The sequence below is a fragment of the Miniopterus natalensis genome, chromosome 7 (assembly GCF_054644295.1).
Source record: "Miniopterus natalensis isolate mMinNat1 chromosome 7, mMinNat1.hap1, whole genome shotgun sequence".
Taxonomy (NCBI): Eukaryota; Metazoa; Chordata; class Mammalia; order Chiroptera; family Miniopteridae; genus Miniopterus; species Miniopterus natalensis.
The window spans coordinates 51377560-51387624 of record NC_142087.1 but is presented as its reverse complement, the minus strand read 5'-3'; positions in this window follow the sequence as shown (position 1 = coordinate 51387624).

Sequence of the window (10065 nt, the reverse complement as noted above, 5' to 3'; positions counted from 1 at the left end):
GCTGCTTATATTTTCCTTGATTTCACAATAAATATTTCATAGGCTTTAAAAAATAAAAATAAAATAAAATAAAATACACACACACACATATATATATGGTTATGTACACTCACTGTAACAATGAAAAAAGCAGACATGGGGGAGAGGTCGTTTTCCCCTTTTAGTTCCCCCACACCACGTAACCAGTGATGATAGTTTGGTGTGATCTCTCCATTCTCACGTCAGGCTCTTGCAAATCTATCAAACACTGATTTACATATGTGACCTTCACACTTCTCACTTGGTTTTCTAGATGTGGCTTGTTTTCTAAAATTTCTTTCCACTGGAATTGGAACTTGTTCAGGTAGTTTTTCTTCGTCATGCTTGGTTGCTGCTGTGCGGCAACTGTGCCTTACGCAGGACTCACGGAACGTGCGCTTAAGGGGGACTGTGGGGCCCTAGCCTGTGGCTCGGCCGGAGCACCCTCCCCTACACCAGAGGCTGTGGGTTCGATTCCTGGTCAGGGCACATGCCCGGGCTGGGGGTTCGATCCTCTGTTGGGGCACGTAGGGGAGGCAACCGAAAGATGTTTCTCTCTCATATTGATCTCCCTCCATCCTTTCCTCTCTAAAATCAAGAAACATATCCATGGGTGAGGATTTAAAAAAAGGGCTGTGCTATAGAAAGAAAGAGATTCTAGAACTTGTGGAACAAACAGGGTATATTGGCAACTTACTCACGTGGACCCAAAACATCTTACGGCTGTTTTATTGAAATATTTTTTTTTTTTTGAGAGAGAGAGAGAAGGAGGGTGGGAGGGCGGGAGGGAGGGAGAGAAATATCAATGCGAGGGAGAAACATCGACCCTTTCCGCTACCATATTCTGACAAGGTTTAAGCAGTCACTCTTAGAACCAGAAAATCACGGCGCCTTCTGGGCAGGCTGACTTGGCCTACAAATGATGTGTTTCTTCAAGAGCAACTCCGCCGGCCAGTCAGCTGGGGAGCAGTATCGGCACAGCAGGCTGGGCAGCCGCTGGGTGGCGGCAGCAATCTGAGAAGTACACGTTCTTGCTGTTTTACCCTTTCTCCTACTACTTACATGCTACAACATTTTCAACCAAACGTCTTCTGATAGGTATTATTAATTTAACTCAGCTCTCTAATATAAACTAGTATATTCAACTATGAGAAAATAAATATATAAAACATTAAACCTTATCAGCCAACATTCTATGAATATAACACATTTTTAGTATTATTCAGGACGACTTTGTAGATGGACAGAAACTGTTTTCCTAATGATTAAAAGTTGCCATTACTTTTAATAGGTTTAAAAATCGGCTAACAGAAGTCTTATATATTCGAAGAGGAAATCTTGAAGAACAGAAAATACAAAGAATAAAATTTAAATAACCCCACATCACCAAACCTAAATTAATCACTGATAGTCACTTGTTATTACTGAATAATATTCCATCATATGGCTAAACCAATTTATAACCAATTCCTTATTGTTAAGAATTCACCAATTATTTATCATTTTTTGGCAATATTTACTCTTTGTTTTTAATATAGACTATTTAATCACAGAAGCACTTTTAAGTAACTTGGTCATCCCCACTCCATTTTACTTGTTACCATTTTATTTTTCAATTACCGTTTGCATTCAATTTTGTATGAGTTTCAGGGTATAGCACAGCGGATAGACTCTTAATAGACAATTGTTACTAATTTTAAAGGTAGCTGAAGGTTTTCAGCCTTCCAAAGTTAAGTGGTAAATTACTATTTCATATAGTGAGAGATCCCAGTGCAAGGTGTTTTTAGCTTTTTGAGCAGAGTTTTCTGATCAGAATTACTTGGACTGGCCCTAAATCAGAACCTCAAGGTTGTGGCCCAGACTTCGGCATATTAACGAGCTACCTGCGCTCTTTAAATGCATACTGAGCCTTAAGAATCCTTGGCACTGACTAAAACCACGGAGCCAGAGGACGGCAACAACACTCATAGTAAATACACAAACTTGGAGAAACATTCACGTCATCCGTCTCCATTTCTTCCTTTACAAAATGGCAATGATGACATATCCTAAGATTAGAGTGACATCAAGGGAATGTGGTATTTATCAAGAGTTCGTTTCCAACTTTAAAATGCAGGCTTTGGAAACACCGTGGGGAGGAATATTTCTCTTTGAATGACAGAGATCATTTATAGTGAGTGTAATAGACAACTACCATTATGCTAAGCAGCTGACACGTACTGTTAATCCTCCCAACAATCTTGCCAGGTTACCATAATTGCTCAGCGCAGGCAGGTTAAATAAATCAACCCAGGTTACACTGTTCGTCAGCGTCAAAATCTGAATTCAAACAAGCCTTTCTCATGACATGACCCGTGTTCATTCAACTCTCGGGCTCTGTCGGGCTATAGAAAGGTGCACGTGCACGTAGGCAGGTGAGGTCTCTTCCTGGCGCAATGGCTAGTGCATTGCTCCCGCGTGGGCGCTTCCCCAGGCTACTGACAAATGGCAAGGGGATGCTTCAGAGCTGATGCTGTTACATACTAAAGAGTTAAATGAGAGGAGAAAATTGGATTTGTTCTTTTGATATATTTTTTTTAGCTTTTGCATTTTAGATGGTGCGATTATCAATAACTATAGGTCAGAAAGTGTTGTATACATTTTTCAGAAGTTTTTAAAAATGTAATAAAACGCTCAAGATAAAAACGTGTCCCTGCTGCCAGTCTTTAAAATTTACAGAAATTTTAAAGTTACTCACAACTAGAAGCAGGCTACGGCAGAGAAGATAATTCTGGAGCGACTCACTCATGCCAACATGTACCTAGAACTGCATGGTTTATAAAGGGCATGGACTTTGGAGACAGAAGGTCCTTTCCAGGTGACTTAATAAGTTTGACTCTTACTTCTCTTATCTGAAAACAGGGATCATACCACTTTCTTAGCTCTCACGGGAGGCTTTTGACCTAACAAGGCACTAGATGATCTGATACATTGAGGCCCTTTTAATATCTTGCTTAGTGAATAAATAATCCAACTTTTTGTTAGAAGCCCAATAACATGGGAAAAAATGACTGATTTTAATAATTTACTGGGAAAGTTACACTTTCTTCTCAAGTTGGGCCTTTGGAAAGTACCTGATTCCATGAGTCATGCAAGAGTCTTAGTAAATGGGAGGCCTTGCAGTTCATTATTTTGCCTTGTGTAAAAGTCTCTCCTTCATGAGCAGTCTAAGAATTAATTTTTTTAATGTTTTTTATTGATTTTAGAGAGAGAGAGGGAGGAAGGGAGAGGGAGAGAGAGAAACATCGATGAGAACTATCGATTGGTTGCCTCTTGCACATCCCCTACTGAGGATCCAGCCTGCAAACTCCTGACAGGAATTGACCTGATGACCTCTCTGTGTATGGGGCAACGCTCAACCAACTGAGCCACATTGGCCAGGGCTACAGATAATTTTATGTAATTTATATACCACAGCATACTGAGACTCAGGGCCTTACAGTTGCTTTTGCCTAGACCTGGAAGGCCTCTCCATCAGGTGTCTACTTGGCATGCTCCTGAACCCTCACACCATCAATTTGTATTCAGTGTGACCTTTATGCCAGTCAGGTTGGGCAACCACAACAAAAGACCATGGACTAGATGGCTTATACAACAGAAAACTGTTATCTCACAGTTCTGGTGGCTGGAAGTCCAAGATCAAGGTGCTTGCTGATTTGGTTTCTGGTGATACCTTTTTTCCTGGCTTGCCAATGTCATCCTCTTGTTGTGTTCTTACATGGGAGAGACAGAGAGAAGAGAGAACTCTGGTATCACCTTCAAGGTAAGAGCTTCAACATATTAATTTTCGGAGTCACAATTCATTCCATAGCACTGTCTCAGTGAGGCCTTCCCTGGGAATCCTATATGCATGTACACCCTCCATACCATGAGACTCTCTGTCCCCTTATATGCTTTTTTCTGTCGCAGCACTTTCCATTTTCAAACATACTATATGTGTTATATATTTATCTATTTGCCATCTGTCTCCTGACAGATGAATAAAGACTCAGGGATTCTTGACTGTTAATTTTGGTACATCAGTACCCATGACAGAGCCGAGCAGAGGAAGCTAACATTCTAAACACTGTTGTGCACATGAACAGACAATCCTATGTTGTGCATGATGGGAGCTGTTAGAAATACCAAAATAGATGAGATACTCTACCTGCTCTTCCATAGGTTTCAGGGCAGTTACATATATGAGGCTCCCTAAACATGAAAGGTAGCTATAACTATAAACTATAACTCAGGAAATGACTGAAAAGGGATCTAGAAATCTGTGTTGTGCACTGTCCAGGAAGAGATTAGTCTCCCATGCAGGAGCGAACCTCCTCAAATTTGCATAAATCTGTTTGCTGAAGGATGGGTCAAGAAATCAGATTTTCCATTATTAAAGTGATCCTTCATTCTTGGTAATATTTATATGAGCCCACTGCCAACTGTAAAAACAGATCAAATCTATGTGCTGAAAAGTCCATTTTAAATATCCATCCTCACAGGAATTTTATGCATAGAAATATCCTCTGTGACAATATTTTAATAAATGACCATGTATAAGAATAGCCAATTGCAGAACCCAATTTTTCCCTTTCTGATAAATTAGTGTGATATTCACTTTTCTAAAAATGATTTACTAGCCCGGCTGGGCGTGGCTCAGCGGTTAAGCGTCGACCTAGGATCCAGGCGATCAGGGTTCGATTCCCGGTCAGGGCACATGCCTGGGTTGCGGGCTGCAGCCGATCAATGACTCTCTCATCATTGATGTTTCTATCTCTCTCTCTCCTTCTCCTTTCCTTTCTCTGAAATCAATAAAGATATATTTAAAAAATAAATAAAAAATAAAAGTGATTTACTAGATCTTGACCAAAGAGCTTTCTAAGTCAAGTCATCTCAACTTTTATTAAGCTTGCAAAAGTATTTTTTAAGCATCTCTTTATGAATATGAATGTAAAACTATAGGTAAAATCATCTCTAATTTAGCTAGTAGATAACATTCATTTTCCTGGTAAGGTCTAGTGACAAATGAATGTTAATGCAGACTGCTTGCTACCTGTGACTATTATAGTAGAACCAAAATGAAAGAAGCAGATGCTGACTTATCTTCTCCGGTGAGTCACACAGAACATGGAACCACGATCCTGAAACAAACCAGACCATCTGTGCTGTTTTCTCCAGATGAGCCAAATTTGGTGACACACCATTCTCCATACAAAAGAGTTTTTTCTTTCTTTTTATCTTTCTATTTTAAGTGGGAAAGCATAATTTCTCCAGTAGAAGCTGCAGAAATGTATTTTCCTTCTTGTACCATATTACTTAAATATTTTGATTCTGAACCGAAAGTAGTCAAGAAATTAAATGATGAATTCAAAGGAGCTTTATCTTTCCAAATCTTACATCACCTCAACTATTCTCCCACTCACACCCAAGTCGTTCTGGGAAATAGGATGTTTTCTAGAAAGGTACTTCTGCATTGCATTTTTTGAGAAAACTCCTTCCATCTTATGACAACGTTTCATGGTACAAGGCTGATGTACACTAAAGACCTGTTTGGTAACATTTATCTTGAATAAGCAAATCATCAGTAAAACCTTGAATCTTCTATAATCCAGCACCTAGCATAGAAGTAGTGATCAAAACAACGTTTGCTCTTGAATGTTGGCTGAGTCTTGGCACCAGAAGTGCCCGTTGTTAGAATCCCTTTACAAGGACTGAGGGTCAAGGACAGGCTCGGCATAGTCACTGAGATGACACACTCTCCTTAAGCAGAAACAGAAGGTAAAACATCTCCCTTTGGAAATAGCAAAATGTAATTTCTCACAAACCTAACCTTATACATAAATTTATGATTACTCTGCCGTATCTTCAAACAATTACTTATCAAAATACTTCAAATGTTAACTTGCCAGATGGCTTTAGGAAAAAATCTTTATAAGTAAGAGGTAAAAAGAGATGGCTTTGTCCTGTGGGGAAGATGGTGAGTCAGACACTTAAACAGGAATGTGAATAACCTAGAGTTATGCTCTTAAAGCTGTGACATAATAACAGACAGGAGGGCAGAGGCCACTGGGTGCCACGGACTAGGCTTCTGGGTATGGTGACAGCTGTCATGCATGTTCTCAGTTCTCAGGCTGGAAAGCAGCAGCAGGACTCAATTCCCAGTCAAGGCTTGCTGGGAAAAACACTGACACAGGGGAAGTTTATCTCTGGCCCTAGTATCCTTGTGTTATCTGTTGGCTGCTTCTTGTATGCTTTTTCATATCCCCAGTGACCACACTGTTCCCCTCTGTGATCATCGGCAAAGTGGGAAATTTTTATTTCTCAGAAGAACTGGATGAGGCACTGCGAGCTCTCTGACTTCAATCCAAGCCTGCCGCCTGCATGTGCAGGACTCACTCTTTGTTTTCCTACCTGCACCCTACTGAATAACATGAATAGTCAGAAGCAATGTCTTTGTCTTTAAAAAAAAAAATAGCCCACATTGCAATTTATATCAGGACACTACTATTTTTTGCTATAGTCTCTGCAACATAATTTGACTTTTTAATGTAGGAATGTGTGTTACACTGATTTAAAAAAGTATTAAAAAGTCAACGAACACCAAGGACATGGGGGACCACAAACATCACTGCAGTATGTTAACTTACAAAATCAATTATCAACATTACCAACATCTAAACAAATGCCTAGATTTCTGTAAGAAGAGCTTGGGGACAACCTCTAAAATGTGTAAAGGATCACACGCCTTGCAGAGATCATAATCAGGACTGTCTTTATTGATAAGCCTTGTTCAAGGGAAATGCCTGAGATGCTGACTGGGAAGAGCGTGCCCTGTCTTCGGTGGGACTGCCCTGAAACTAGGCCAGGCGTGGGCGACAGAGGCTCCTCGGGGGTCTCACTCTCATTCGGCGGCACCCCTCAGTGGTTTCCCCCTCTTGGCTGCTGTCTGCCCCACTTCACCTTGCACATGTCTTGGCTACACTCTTGTCACATTAAAATTATTTTATCTATTTCCCGCTAGCTTGTAACTTTTTTTAAGGGTTGGGCCCTCTACTTTTTCTCAGAATCCCCAGTACCCAGCAGTCTGTGTAGCAACCAGTGTCTTGCAGCAAATATGAGGATGAGCTTTGGTCTCTGAAAAACCTTTCACACTCCAGATCTTAGCTGTGTGCTTTTTTAATTTAAACTCTCTAAGCCTCAGTTTCCTCATTTACAAGATGAATATAATAACAGTGCCTACATAATAGGATTTTTCTAATGGTAAATGTAATACTACCTATGAAATGCTTTGTAGCACTCAGTCCATAGCATTTCAAAAGTATTATCTATTATCTTCTATTAAAGATAATGTGTCTTTTGGGAACAACTCTGGAAAATTGCCATATTTGGTGTAGTATATAGTAAAATCTCTAAACGTTTACTTATATGAATTTGTAAAATCGCCTTTATATTCAGGCCATGAAGCCTAAAGACTTGGAAATGATTTACTTCTGAGAGAATCAAAATTAGAAAACTGAGATTGCAGGATGTGGTGTCTCTGATTATTCCCAGTTGTTGCCAAACAAAGCTTTTTGGACAAAAAGAATTCCACAAAAGAACTTTTCCAAGCTCCTTATAGTCCTACTCTAAAGGTAGTCTTAAAAAATGTTTTTGAATGTTTCTTTTTAAGATGCCAACTCATTTCCCATAGCTTTTCCCCCTGGAAGTATAAAGATTATTTTAACAAAAAACAAGTAGTGCTAAAAAAATACACCCAAATCTACATGGAGCTCACATGTTAAATAAAGAAAAGGTATAACATATCTCAGTGGCTTCTACTTAGAAGCCATTATGGAGAACTGTCCCTACCCATACAACAAACTTTTTCATTCCTCATTTGAGATATAATCTGATTGGGAAATAATTTTGTATTACAGCAAGAAATCAGGTGTTTTTTTTTTTTTAATTTCTATATAAATGAACGCGCATCAATGTTGTAGCTTCTATATAGAAAGAACATTCAAAATAAACTTATGCAGTTCCTATAGTCATTGAGGCCAAGCACACTTTCCTGTATCTGGAAGACATTACACCCAGAATTGGATACTGAAAGACAAATGAATCAAGGAAAAGAGAGTAACAGTTCTGCACTCCTCTGAAATCCCTCCATGTTCCCTCATCATTAAACAAAAAGAATTTGGAACACAGTGTTTTCCTGAAATAATACCATAATTGAAACTAGAGATCTAAGTTAGGATCAAAGGTAAAACCTATTTTCCATTTTCAAGCTTAGGATAGAATAATGAGGACTTTCTGATAAGCCCACAGAAAATAAGATGGATATTATGTGACCTCAAGTGTCCAGGACCTTCTGTTGAAGCAGCTGGTGCTCCTACAGTTTGCTACTTATGGGAAGTGTCCAATGAACAGAGTACTTGGGAAAAGCAAAATGGGGAAACTCTTGGATATTTTATTGTTAGGGTTAAATCTCAACTTTGAGCCACCTTTAAACAATTTCCTTTAAAAAACTAATGTAAATGAGGTTGTAGATGGATATTTTAGCTTGAGAAAATGTAGTACCTCGGAAAAAAACTTCCCCATAAATACAATGGATATACCAAGTATAAATCCTAACTATTAATAAAAGCAGATTCAAGAGCTCCTTTGTTCACAGAATATTCATCCAGTCTTCAGTGGTTTGTTGTAATAAGGCCATCTCTTTTGATTTGTTTAGCATCTGTTTGGATTGGCTGATGCTTTGCAGGATTGATAAATATTTCCAATACCAGCTTTACTTAGAGTCAGGTATCACAATGGGATCTTACTTAATAGAGCTGAATAGAAAAATAAAACTCTTTGTTTTAAATAAAATGGCTAAAAAAAAAAAAATCAGCCTTTACTTTGCATATCATGTGACCTTCCTCCATTTAATGAAAGTGTATGGTTATTAATTACACTGGTAACTTGGATAAAAGTTTTTGTAAGAAAGAGAGATTTATTGCACAATTTAGACTTCCAGATTAGCTATGACATTGGATTACTCCAACTTCTCATTTCTGCATATCACTGTGGATAATTGTATTTGATCTGAAATATTAAATCTAGGCAATCTATAACTAAAGTCTTCAAACAATTTTGTGGAGTTAGGAACACTTTCTAGGATTTCTGTTCAATTGTTTTTTTGCAGAAAGAAGCCCCAAAATGTTGTATCAACCACTCTCCTAGCTAGCCTAGGATCTTTAAAAATAGCATACTTACCGTTGATGACAATGACGTATCTATGTGAAAATTGATGACTCTCTGGATAAACCACTTGTCCTCGGATAAGCACTATGATGGATACAAATAAATACTTTAGATCCTAAGAGCATCTGTTACTCAAATTAGGCCACATTAGTATGTTAAGAATGGAATATATATATATATATATATATATATATATATATATATATATATGTATAGACACACACACACACACATATATATCATACAATTGTACCTATTTTATGAGAATAAATGAATTAAAACATATAAGGCATTCAGACTAGTTTCAATAAATGTCAGTTTAAAGAATGATGCACTGTTCAAATTTATCTAGTAAATTTTTGAATAGATGATGCCTGTGGAGTAATGTAAACAAAAACACCCCATAATGCTACGTAAAATTAATATTTTGTAAATATTTTAATAAAAAATATGGACCAAAAAAGGAATGTTATCATAGTGAAAATAACGTAGTAAAACTTGGAAGTATCTATCTTCCATTCACTTACTTGGATGAGTTGGACTTTCAGTATTATAATCATCTAATTTAGTTTTAGGAGTAAGAAGCATGTTTTACTCTTCTTTTTCTTCCAAAAGTAAACATCCTCTTTCGCCATCTGGTGGCTAAAGACAACATTTTCCGTGTGGATGAAAACGGACTCAGATTTAACAGCCAATTATGTCTAATGCTTCCAATTCATCTTACTGTAAAGATATGCATATTTTTAACCAATGCACATATAACTGAGGCAGTTTTGTTCTAACAGTTCCAAGCATTTTATTCAA